Here is a 13719-nt window from a genome sequence, read left to right on the forward strand (position 1 = left end):
CTCATGAACCTGTGTCAACTCCAACCTATCCCTCTTTAACTGGATTTTCCCTTTCATTGCACAGAAAGGAACCATCCATGCACTTTCTTGATCACTTGCAGATCACAGGACAAGGCATTTTGATGCCCTAGGCAGATAAGACAGATTGTCCCAACCCGCAGCTCCTGCAAACCTTAGAGAGAATTCAGAATTAGGCTATGTTCACATGTCCAAAGGATGCAACAGGAATCAGTTGCACATCAGACTCTCACCATCAACGGAAACCTTCAAGAAGAACCTGAAGACCCACCTGTTCCAACAAGCCTACGGCCTGCAATGATCCTCGGTCTACTGAACCACTGCATGACCTGCTCTACCCTCTCCTACTGTATCCTCACCCATCCCTGTAGACTGTGAGCCCTCGCGGGCAGGGTCCCCTCTCCTTATGTACTTGTGTGTCCCTTGTCTTACACATGTTTATTATACTTGTCTATATTTCCCCTTTTCACATGTAAAGCGCCATGGAATAAATGGCGCTATATAAATGCATAATAATAATAATCAGTAAGGAAAAAAGTTGCGCTGCAGGATCCGTTTTTTTTAAATATTAGAGTCAGTGGGCAACGGATCCTTTAATGCGGCATCCGTTGTCTTTTTTTAATGGATCTGGGAAGAAAAAGCTGGGCAGAGATCAGTTAGTGAATAGCGGGCTAAAAAGTTATGCATTGCCAGCACAACTTTTTTCCTAACGAATTTCTGCTGAATTTGTTCTAAAAGATCATTGCTGAACATGTGAACATAGCCTAATACTAACTGGATCATTGGTAGAGGAGAGGATAGTGGAAAGATCACCAGTAATCTATGTAAGTGATTGGGATAATGCAGAGGTGAAACTAGTTTTTCCTGCACCCAGGACAAAAATTCAGTTTGTCATGTTCTCCTATACACAGCTTAAGTGGTTTGAGTAATTATCATGTGCCCGCTCACATGCTATTTGCACACTCACAGTCACGTGCCGACTAGCTGCTCATCCTGATTCTTTTAGGGTATGTTTCCACGGGCCAGATTACATCCGGATTAGCTGCAGATTGAATGCTGCGTACAGCCGCAGTGTTCATTCCACAGCGTCCAGATGTTACAGCATAGTGGAGGGGATTTTATGAAATCCCGTCTCCACTATGCGTGCGAACGCGCATCCAGTGGCCCTGTGTTTCCGGACATGCGGCGCGTCTTTTTAGACCGCAGCATGTCTGTTTTCCTTGTGGAGACACTCCGTCTCCGCAAGGTAAATAACACAGTCCTATGTATAGGGTGCGGCGATTCCAGATGTGTTCAATGAATCACCGCACGTACAGAAGTGGGCGGCAATTTGGGCGGAGCGGCGTTTCCGCTCCGTCCAAAGCTCTGACAATCCGGACCGTGGAGACGTACCCTCAGTGTTCAACGAAAAACTACAGCCCTTGCTTCATTGATTGGACATGTGATGACCACTGGAACTGGCAAACAGAGATGAATCCTCACAGTTAGAATATTACAAGTTGCTATTTGGCATGCTACAGTGTTGAATTTTATAATGAATGCTCATAATATAAATACAGGCACCATCAGAATACATCACCAGAACCACTATGAGTGCATAAATACATCACCAAAACCACCAATAATACATGAATACAGCACCAAGCCCCATTTCCAATTGTATTGCATGTATCTACAATTCCCAGTTTCTCCTTAACCGATTCCCGACCGCCCACTGTAGATAAACGTCGGTGCTTGCTGGGCTTTGAGCAACGCGAACATTTGTCTACCGTTAGCGGTCTCTAAGTGCCTGCAAGCGATTTGATTTTGGCGCAGAGCGATAGCTCTAACAGGTAACATCATTGGGTCCTGATTGGATTAGGTCCTAATTATGTTAACCAGTTGCTATGTTCTAGATGCCGCGATCAATAGCAATCGCTGCATTATAGTGAGAGGGAGAGCACTCCTTCACTTACCTCGCCGGCGTCCCTGTGTTGTGATCTATGGGGAGCAGAGAGTTGGTGACCTTCGGGTCTGCCAGCTACGGTGGCCTGTTAGACTCACCCAGCATCTGAGTCTAATAGAGTGAGAAAGTAAAAAATGTTTCATTTCTTTAAAGTATAAAAAAATCACTAAATAAATAAAATAATGAAAACATATTATTTATTTATAAAGCAGCATTGATTCCATGGTGCTGTACATGAGAAGGGGTTACATACAAATTACAGATATCACTTACAGTAAACAAACTAACAATGGTAGACTGATACAGAGGGGAGAGAGGGCCCTGCCCTTGCGGACTTACAGTCTACAGGACAATGGGGAAGGAGACAGTAGGTTGGGAAGTTGTGTCTAGTTCTGGTGGCAGCGGTGTCACTGAAGGCTGTGAGCTTTCTTGAAGAAATGGGTTTTCAAGTTTCGTCTGAAGGATGTGGATTCCGTCTACGAAAGTGGTGAATAATCTGACGTGTTGGGCACAGAATTCCAGAGGATGGGGGATATTCTGGAGAAGTCTTGGAGGCGTCTGGGTGAGGAACGAATAAGTGTAAAGGAGCGAATGAGTTCTTGGGAGGACCAGAGATTGTTAGGGAAGATATTGGGAAATTACTTTTCAGATAGGTTATGGATGGCTTTGTAAGTCAGGGTTAGTAGTTTATTATTTATTAGGCTTTGCTTATATAGCGCTATCTTATTCCGCAGCACTGTACAGACATTATCATTGCTGTCTCCAATGGGGCTCACAATCTAAATTTCCTATCAGTATGTCTTTGGAGTTTGGGAGGAAACCGGAAAACCCAGAGGAAACCCACATAAACACGAGGAGAATATACAAACAGATGTTGTCCTTGATGGGATTTGAACCCAGGACCCCAGCGCTGAAGTGCTAACCACTGAGCCACTGGATACGCTGGGGATCTGGGAGCCAATGAAGGGATTTGCAGAGGGGAGACGTGGAGGAGCATCAAGGAGAGAGATGAATTAGTTGGGCAGCAGAGTTAAGGACGAAATGGAGAGGTGCGAGAATGTTACCAGGTAGGCCACAGAGGAGGATCTTGCAGTCAAAGCCGCCATTAGGGCATTATTGCCCTTACTGCTGTATGGGGCCTGGTGAACAGAAGAGCGGGGTCCTAGACTCTTGTGCTTCTGCTCCCTGGGCCCCAGGGTATCGTGTGCTGGCGCTCCACCACCAGTGGCATACATCTCAGGGCAGGGAGGCATGTAGCTCTCACAACCGTCAAAACATCAGTATAGCTCCAAAGGCATCCCTCTCCTCCTCTGTGACGTGCTGCTGACGGTATGTACGAGATGACATAATCCTGCACGCGCCGGCATATATGAGCGTCAAGATGCCAGTCCAGAAGTGGAACTGCAGGGGATCGTTTGAGAGGTAAGTATATAGAACTTTTTTATATAAATTAATTAATTTGTCTTTGGGGAGAGCTATTGACAAATTGGGGGTGGGGGCGTGGAGAGCAAATGACAAGGTTTGAGTGCAAATGACAAATTGCGAGTGGGGGTAGAGCAAATGATGAATTGGGAGTGGGGAGAGCAAATCCTGAATTGGGAGCGGGGTTGGAGAGAGCAAATGCTGAATTGGGAATTGGGGTGGGAGAGCAAATGACAAATTGGTAGCGGAGATGGGGAGAGCAAATGACGAATTGAGAGTGGGGGAGAGCAAATGAATTGGGAGTTGGTGGTGGGTTTGAGCAAATGACGAATAGTGAGTGGGGGATAGCAAATGATGAATTGAGAGTGGGGGAGAGCAAATAACTAATTGGGAGTGGTGGGTGGCGAGAGCAAATGATGAATTGGGAGTTGAGGGGAGAGCCAATGACAAATTGTGAGTGGGAGAGAGCAAATAATGAATTGTGTGTGAGGGAGTGCAAATTATGAGATGTGAGTCCAGTGGGGAGAGCAAATGATGAATTGTGAGTGGGAGTGGGGAGAGCAAATAATTGGGAGTTGGGGGAGAGTAAAGGGCCTGTCACACTAAGCGATATCGCTTGCAATATCGCTATAACGTCACTTTTTTTTAGTGACGTTATAGCGATATTGCAGCGATATCGCTATGTCTGATACTTACCTCCGACCGCTCCCCCGCTGGTTATCGCTGATCACGCGAGAATGCCCTGGACCGTTTCTCGTCGTCAGCTTCATGCTGGGCTTCATGCTGTGGAGACGAGAGACGCGTGGACGCGGGCGGGAGGACGTTAGGATCGCCTCGTCTGACAGGTAAGTAGCGACCCCCGACCCCTGCGATGTCGCTGGTGAGATCTGCCTGTGTGGCAGCTCACTAGCGACCACTTAACGATGCACCAGCGATCCTGACCGCGTCATATCGCTGGTCGGGATCGCTGGTGCATCGCTAAGTGTGACAGTACCTTAAGTGATGAATTGGGAGTGGGAGGAGAGCAAATGACGAACTGGGAGTGGAGGGTGGGTATAGCAAATGGTGAATTGGCAGTGGGGAGAGCAAATGATGAATTGTGAGTGGGTGGGAGAGCAAATGATGAATTGTGAGTTGGGGAGAGCAATTGACGAATTGGGAGTGGGAGGTGGGGGAGAGCAAATGATGAATTGTGAGTGGAGGAGATCAAATCATGAATTGGGAGTGGGGGGAGAACAAATGACGAATTGAAAGTGAGGGTGTGGACATTAAATGATGAATTGGTAGTGGAGGTGGGGAAGCCAAAAATGAATTGGAAGTGAGGAGAGCAAATGATGAATTGGGAGTGGGGTTTGGGGTGAGCAAACGACAAATTGAGAGTTGGGGAGAGCAAATGATGACTTGGGAGTGGGGGTGGGGAGAGAATGACAAATTGGGAGTGGGGGGAGCAAATGACGAATTGGGAGTGTGGGGCGCAAATAACGAATTGGGAGTGGAGGGAGCAAATGACGAATTGGGAGTGGGGTAGCAAATGATGAATTGGGAGTGGGGGGGAGCAAATTACAAATTGTGAGTGGAGGGTATAGCAAATGATGAATTGAGGGTGGGGGACGGTGAAGAGCAAATGATGAATAGAGGATGGAGGACAGCAAATGATGACTTGAGGGTGAAGGGGAAGAGCAAATGGTAATGATTGAGGGTGGGGGAGAGAGCAAATTATGAGTTGAGGGAGGAGAACAACAAATTATGATGAATTTGGGGTGTGAGAGAGAGAGGTCATGACATATTGAATTGGCTCTGAGGGTGCATGTAAATGTAATTAATCGGGGGGAGAGGAAGGTACAGAGTGGGGGGCGCTGAGGCTGACAGAATGTGACTGATAATGATTTGGGAGAAAGGGTACAGGTGCTAATTTATATATTTATTGGTTGTATAATTAGTATGGGCACAGTGGTGGATTACAATTTATATTTGGAATGGTGGGTTGCATAATAATTATACAGTATATTAATGGTGGGTGCATGTCTTTTCAGCTGCGAAGTGTAGAAGTTGGGAAATATGCTCTGGAAGCGGTGCTCTAGATAACTGTGTGTTATTTTATGTAGAGTTGAGTCCTCACTGGAAGAAGTGATTAGCAGTCTGCAAAGAGAAAAGTGAAGATGAAGGGCTTCAACTAGAGATGTCACCGGTGAGTCAGTGTGTTATCTGTACACTGACACTATACTATATACAGCGCTCCTGTGTATAATGTCACTAGTGATCACTGTATTACCTGTGCACTGACAATATTTACAGAGCTCATGTGTATAATGTCACCAGTGATAATTGTATTACCTGTACATTATACACTATATACAGTGCTCCTGTACATAATGTTACTGATGATCACTGAATTACCTGTACTCTATACACTGTGTACAGAGCTCCTATGTATAATGTCACTGGTGATCACTGTATTGCCTGTACACTTACACTATACACTGTGTGGTGGTAATATGTGGTCCGGCCTGTAACAGAGAGTCACCCCCCCAGCCTGTACACATGGACCATACTGTAATCAGGCTTACATTAGCCTTGCCCTGTATCCAGTAGGGGCATGCTTGTCTTTGCTCCACTCTGCAGGGGGCATCTCCAATACACAAACCTGTACAGAGACTACAGACAGAGTTTCTGGAATGCTCTTAATGTACTGTCACACTTAGCGATGTACCAGCGATCCCGACCAGCGATATGACGCGGTCAGGATCGCTGGTACATTGCTAAGTGGTCGCTAGTGAGCTGCCACACAGGCAGATCTCACCAGCGACATCGCTGGAGTCGGGGGTCGCTACTTACCTGTCACACTAGGCGATCCTGACATCCTCCCGCCCGGCTCCACGCTCGTCGCTCGTCTCTCCACAGGAAGCGCCGCAAGAAGCTGACGACGAGAAACGGTCCAGGACGTTCTCGCGCGATCAGCGATAACCAGCGGGGGAGCGGGTCGTAAGTAAGTAGCACACACAGCGATATCGCTAGCAATATCGCTATAACGTCACAAGTTATAGCGATATTGCTAGCGATATCGCTTAGTGTGACAGGCCCTTTAGTCCTTGGAGCTATGTTTAAGGGGGAGGGGGTTGGGATGAGCCCCTTTGTTGGGCAGAGATACTAAGAGTGGTAAGACAATAAGCCACATGGTCAGTTATTTGATGCTGTGTGTTTTGAAGGACAAGGATCAGCTGTGGCTGAATCCTGGTATCATGTATGGAGATTGGAGATCATTTTGCCACATGGAAATGGGATGTCTCACCACCCTACTGGATTTGAGGACTGAACATAAAGACTGTTGTTGTGTGGTGACCTGCGAAGGGCAAGGATCTTATGCTGAGGCGAGATCCCAGTGACTGTGTGTATTGTTAGAGGCAGCCATGTGGGACTGTGTTGTGTCCCTCATCTGCTGGATCCGTTAAATTCACCCAAGGACTATTTCTATATTTCCCTGGCATCGGATTGCCGGGTGGCGCCCCTAGATCTGCTCTTTGTGTGGACTCATTGTGGACTAATTACAGACGCTGCAGAATTACTTTCATTTGTGTTGTCCCAGTTCCCTGTTCCAATAAATCTTGTTGGATTGTTTATTGGCCTTGTGTCTCTTCCTGCTGTGTCGCATACCCCGTCACAAACTGGTGGCAAGCAGTGGGGTCAGAGCAGAAGGAATGGAGGACAGTGGTCCATTGACATCTTTAGGGCCCGTCCAAAGAGCAACTGATTGAGGTTCTGGAAGAAGCTTGCCTGCAAGGTGGCACAGAGGAAGGATTTCCACAGCAAGGGGAGGAAAGATGGGAGCTGGAGGTAAATACCCAAAAAAGTCAGTGGGTTGTGTGGTATGAGGAGGAGATGGCATTGCTTGGGGATGAGGCCACCATAGAGGATAAGAGGGAGGCCATTCGCACAGCTAAGGAGAGGCAGCGCATGGTGGAAAAAGCTAGAAGCTCCAGACAGACTGTAACCACAACACCCACCATGAGGGAATTCCCAAGGGTGTCCCGTAAGGACTTTAAGCCGTTTAATGAGGCTGCAGGCGACATTGAGGGCTTCTTCCAGGACTTCGAATACCAATGTTGATTAATGGAAGTCCCGGAAAGGGAGCGAGTCAGACATCTAGTGGGGCTCTTAGAGGGTGGAGCTGCTGAAGCTTATAGAGCTATGGGACCCCTGGTGGAACTGTGAGTATGGGGAGGTAAAACAGGCCATTCTAGAGCATTATGCCATAACCCCAGACACTTACAGGACTCAGTTCCGCTCCTTAGCCTGTGATGGGGAAGTGTCTTTCAAGATCTATGCCCACAGGCTCAAACAAGTATGTCATCGCTGGCTGAAGGGAGAGGGGGCCTTAACTTGGGATACTTTCCTCCAGGTCATACTAAAAAAGCAGTTCTATGCCAAATGCCCTGCTGACATCAGGGAATGAGTGAGTGAGAGAAAACCAGCGACAGTAGAACAAGCTGCCTCTTTAGCTGATGAGGTTCTCACCATCAATCCTCAGCGAAAAAATTTACTGGTGGATGGAGAAACAACTACCAGCACCCCACCACCAGTGGTCTCTTGTCCTTCAGTCCCCAAAATCGGTTGTCCCACTAGACCACCACCTCATGTGGATACCCATGTGACTACCCTTCCAGCTAATCCTGCCTCTTCCTCTGGAATGCGACAAGGAGAGAAAGGAGTAGAACACAAGTGTTATGGATGTGGGCATGACGGGCATCTGCAGGCCACATGCCCAGGTATCAAGTGGAGAAGTCGGTCTCAACACCAACAACAACCTCATGCACCTTCACATGGATATCGGCCTCCAGGTTCCCTTACCTCTATCCCCAGATGGCAAATAGGAAGCGGTGCGATACAGCGCAGATGTTACCGATGTGGGCAGCCTGGGCATCTGCAAGACACCTGCCCTCGGTCAATTGAGGAGTGACCCTACACCAAATCGGCCTATCAATTATTTACAGGCAAATACAATGAGAAATAAATAAAAATGTACTGAAAAAGAGTATTGGATATTTTAAGAAATATTTAATAGGTTAGAGTAGAGTTGGGCCCTGCAAAAAAGTCTACCTTGTTGTGGTGGCTGCTTAAAAAATCTTTTTTGACCAAAACAAAATGTATGTAATCTGGTGTTCAGTGGGAACTGTTAATGCATGATTGAGGATTGGAATTTTTCCAAGAGAGGGCCGTAGGACTGTGGTAGGTTCTAGGGGTGGAGGCAGAGCTGGGGTGGTGCCTTGGCAGAATCTCAAAGGGGCCCGAAAATTTTGCCAGTAAAGGGCCCTGAAATTCCTAGTGGCAGCCCTGGTTGCACTAGTCAAGGCGAGAGATGATGAGGGCATGCACAAGCATTTTAGTAGGCTGAGGAAAGGACAGATTTTGGAGATATTTTTGAGTTGGACTTGACAGGAGGTGGAGAGAGCTTTGATGTGCGGTTTGAAGTACAAGGCAGAGTCAAGGGTTACAGCAGATTTCTGGTACAGGGGAAAGCGTGGTGTCATTTATTGTGATAGATCAGGTAAGGAAGATGCGTGAGATGGAGGAAAGATAACGAGTTCATATTTGTCCACAGTTAGCTTGAGGAAGCGAGAAGAGAAGGAGGATATGGCTGATAGACACTCTGGGATTTTGAACAGCAAAGAGGTGACATCTGGGCCAGAGAGGTAGATCTGACTGTCATCAGCGTATAGGCGGTACTGGAAGCCATGGGAGTTTGAGTTGTCCCAGGCAAAGGGTAAAGATGGAGAAGATTAGGGGTCCTAGGGCAAAGCCTTGAGCAACTTCAACAGAGAGAGGATGGGGTGAGGAGGTAGTGTGGGAGTGTGAGATGCTAAATGTGCTGTTTGAAAGGTACGAGGAGATACAGGATAAGACAAGATCTTTGACACCAAAAGTAAGAGCAATCTCAATCAGTGGTCAATTGTGTCAAATGCAGAGGACAGGTCTAGAAGGAGTATAGATAATTTTAAACCAATAAGTGCATATATTTAGATAAAAAAATAACACATATATTGGGTATAGCTGCATCTGAAATGACTAGACCTATAAAACTGACCCTCTAGTTAACCCATTCAGTGCACATTGTAAAAAAAAAACTGGCAAAAAACAATGCTTTTTCATGATACCGCCAAACAAAAAAGTGAAATTAAACACGATCAAAAAGTCAAGCTGCCATACTGCTCCATCAGAGGAGAAAAAAAGTTATAGCTCTCAGAATATAGCGATGCAAAAACAATACTTTTTTCTATAAGATAGTTTTTACTGTGTAAAAGCGGCAAAGCATAAAAAAATATAAATGTAGTAGCAATGTAATCGTACTGACCCAAAGAAGAAAGCTGCCTTATCATTTTTTCCACGCATGGAACTACATTAAAAAAACCCTCAAAAAAACAAATCCTGAATTGATGGTTTTTGTTTATTCTGCCTCCCAAAAATTGTAATAGAAAGTGATCAAAAAATGTTATGTAATTGAAAATGGTACCAATAAAAATGTCAACTCATCCCGCAAAAACAAGCCCCCTGGTATTTGCGCAGCCACTCCCTGAACCCGATCCTCTGTTCCTTTTGCTCTGAACCCGAACCCCTGGTCCTTGTGAGGCCAGGGTCTGAACCTTGAAAATGCATCCGGCGGTATATGTGGTCCTGAAGCCACTCCGGTGGCACGTTAACCTGAAACCACACTGGCGATATCCGAACCTGAAACCATTCCATCTGTACAGGAACTTGTGGGAGTCTGTTCCAGGATCCCAATTCAGGCCTGTTTGTGATTCTGTGTTAGTATCATTCTGTCCAAGGAACCAGAACCTGTGCAGTATGAACAGAGTCCATATCCTGCTTTGCCAAGTTACTCCCAGCCCATTTTGTGTCATCGTACCTGATCAGTGGGGGTCAGCAACTGCACTACTGGAACTGCCTAGGAGTGGTACTTGGGGCTACCTGCAGCTCAAGTCTGACTCCACCATCAGGAGCTCCAGTGAACACCCGGTAACCACTTAACTACGCTCCTTCCTAGGTAAGTTACCAAAGAAAAAAGCAGTCAAAAATCCATAAAATATAGTGTTTATTGAAAATACTAATAAAAGTAATTACAAATAAAATGAACACACAGTATATGGAAGGGGAGAAACAGCATGTAAATGAGCACAATAATCCTTAGGGCCAACTGTGCTGCAAACACCTAGTCAGGTAAAGAGAATGCAGAGCTAAATATTGTAGCCGATATTAGGTCAGGGGCACATAATTACAAAAAAATATAGCAAGAGGTGTATAGAACATCATCATGTAGCAAGTGCTACTGCCCTTAATAGAAAATGTTCCCTGCCAAGGTGAAGGATACAGAAGCATTCAATAAATAGTGCACAAAGAGCATCATAGCAATGATATAAAGGACTGCATGACTATACCTAAAACCGGTGAAGCAGCAAGGTTGGTCCTGTCCCCGACACGCGTTTCGGAGCCAAGCGGCTCCTTCCTCAGGGGGCGTGGAGAGTAGCGCAACCATCGGGTTCATATAACGCGCCCGCCGGAAGTCATCAAGATGCGCCAACAGCCCGTCATCAGCCAATATGAATATTGAATATTTGTTATTAGGTTGCACTTTAATGCTATATTCTGGGTATATTTTACAATATCTCGTTATTTTGTACATTTACGTTTGCCCCACATTTTGCCCTTCCTTGATATGGCGACTTTAGCCTGGTGTCATTCACACGCATGCGCACTGTCCGCCGGTGAGCCAGTGGTCGGTCTTTGCCCGGTGTACTGGATCACGTGGGCCCGCGTGTTTCCGGTTTCGCCGTAGCACTGATCCAGCTGGCTGATGACGGGCTGTTGGCGCATCTTGATGACTTCCGGCGGGCGCGTTATATGAACCCGATGGTTGCGCTACTCTCCACGCCCCCTGAGGAAGGAGCCGCTTGGCTCCGAAACGCGCGTCGGGGACAGGACCGACCTTGCTGCTTCACCGGTTTTAGGTATAGTCATGCAGTCCTTTATATCATTGCTATGATGCTCTTTGTGCACTATTTATTGAATGCTTCTGTATCCTTCACCTTTGCAGGGAACATTTTCTATTAAGGGCAGTAGCACTTGCTACATGATGATGTTCTATACACCTCTTGCTATTTTTTTTGTAATTATGTGCCCCTGACCTAATATCGGCTACAATATTTAGCTCTGCATTCTCTTTACCTGACTAGGTGTTTGCAGCACAGTTGGCCCTAAGGATTATTGTGCTCATTTACATGCTGTTTCTCCCCTTCCATATACTGTGTGTTCATTTTATTTGTAATTACTTTTATTAGTATTTTCAATAAACACTATATTTTATGGATTTTTGACTGCTTTTTTCTTTGGTAACTTCTAGTAATTGTGCAGTTGTCCTGCATTTGTCCTATTTAACTATGTGGATCATGATATACAGTGGGGCAAAAAAGTATTTAGTCAGTCAGCAATAGTGCAAGTTCCACCACTTAAAAAGATGAGAGGCGTCTGTAATTAACATCATAGGTAGACCTCAATTATGGGAGACAAACTGAGAAAAAAAAATCCAGAAAATCACATTGTCTGTTTTTTTTCCCTTTTATTTGCATATTATGGTGGAAAATAAGTATTTGGTCAGAAACAAGCAATCAAGATTTCTGGCTCTCACAGACCTGTAACTACTTCTTTAAGAGTCTCCTCTTTCCTCCACTCATTACCTGTAGTAATGGCACCTGTTTAAACTTGTTATCAGTATAAAAAGACACCTGTGCACACCCTCAAACAGTCTGACTCCAAACTCCACTATGGTGAAGACCAAAGAGCTGTCAAAGGACACCAGAAACAAAATTGTAGCCCTGCACCAGGCTGGGAAGACTGAATCTGCAATAGCCAACCAGCTTGCAGTGAAGAAATCAACTGTGGGAGCAATAATTAGAAAATGGAAGACATACAAGACCACTGATAATCTCCCTCGATCTGGTGCTCCACGCAAAATCCCACCCCGTGGGGTCAGAATGATCACAAGAACGGTGAGCAAAAATCCCAGAACCACGCGGGGGGGGACCTAGTGAATGAACTGCAGAGAGCTGGGACCAATGTAACAAGGCCTACCATAAGTAACACACTACGCCACCATGGACTCAGATCCTGCAGTGCCAGACGTGTCCCACTGCTTAAGCCTGTACATGTCCGGGCCCGTCTGAAGTTTGCTAGAGAGCATTTGGATGATCCAGAGGAGTTTTGGGAGAATGTCCTATGGTCTGATGAAACCAAACTGGAACTGTTTGGTAGAAACACAACTTGTCGTGTTTGGAGGAAAAAGAATACTGAGTTGCATCTATCAAACACCATACCTACTGTAAAGCATGGTGGTGGAAACACCATGCTTTGGGGCTGTTTCTCTGCAAAGGGGCCAGGACGACTGATCCGGGTACATGAAAGAATGAATGGGGCCATGTATCGTGAGATTTTGAGTGCAAACCTCCTTCCATCAGCAAGGGCATTGATGATGAAACGTGGCTGGGTCTTTCAACATGACAATGATCCAAAGCACACCGCCAGGGCAACGAAGGAGTGGCTTCGTAAGAAGCATTTCAAGGTCCTGGAGAGGCCTAGCCAGTCTCCAGATCTCAACCCTATAGAAAACCTTTGGACGGAGTTGAAAGTCCGTGTTGCCAAGCGAAAAGCCAAAAACATCACTGCTCTAGAGGAGATCTGCATGGAGGAATGGGCCAACATACCAACAACAGTGTGTGGCAACCTTGTGAAGACTTACAGAAAACGTTTGACCTCTGTCATTGCCAACAAAGGATATATCACAAAGTATTGAGATGAAATTTTGTTTCTGACCAAATACTTATTTTCCACCATAATATGCAAATAAAAGGAAAAAAAACAGACAATGTGATTTTCTGGATTTTTTTTTCTCAGTTTGTCTCCTATAGTTGAGGTCTACCTATGATGTAAATTACAGACGCCTCTCATCTTTTTAAGTGGTGGAACTTGCACTATTGCTGACTGACTAAATACTTTTTTGCCCCACTGTATGAATTATATCACTGATCATCTTGCATGGCCACTACAAATTATAGAATTTTGGCCTCCACATATAATATGTCTATTATCCATTTGCTATCCTTCCTAGGTAAGCCAGGCTCTGTATCACAGTGAGTCCACGAACCACGTGCGTTACCTGCAGGCTTGACAGTTTTCTCAGGCCATGGACCCTGCTGATCCCCATGGACCTTTGAGCTCGGCGCTGTATCGACTGTTGATCCATCAGCAAGAGCAACGGGATTTTTTTTCTATCTTCAAAGGATGCCCGATTG

The sequence above is a fragment of the Dendrobates tinctorius genome, unplaced genomic scaffold (genome assembly GCF_039654945.1).
Source record: "Dendrobates tinctorius isolate UK_male_01 unplaced genomic scaffold, ASM3965494v1 ptg000104l, whole genome shotgun sequence".
NCBI classification, from domain to species: domain Eukaryota; kingdom Metazoa; phylum Chordata; class Amphibia; order Anura; family Dendrobatidae; genus Dendrobates; species Dendrobates tinctorius.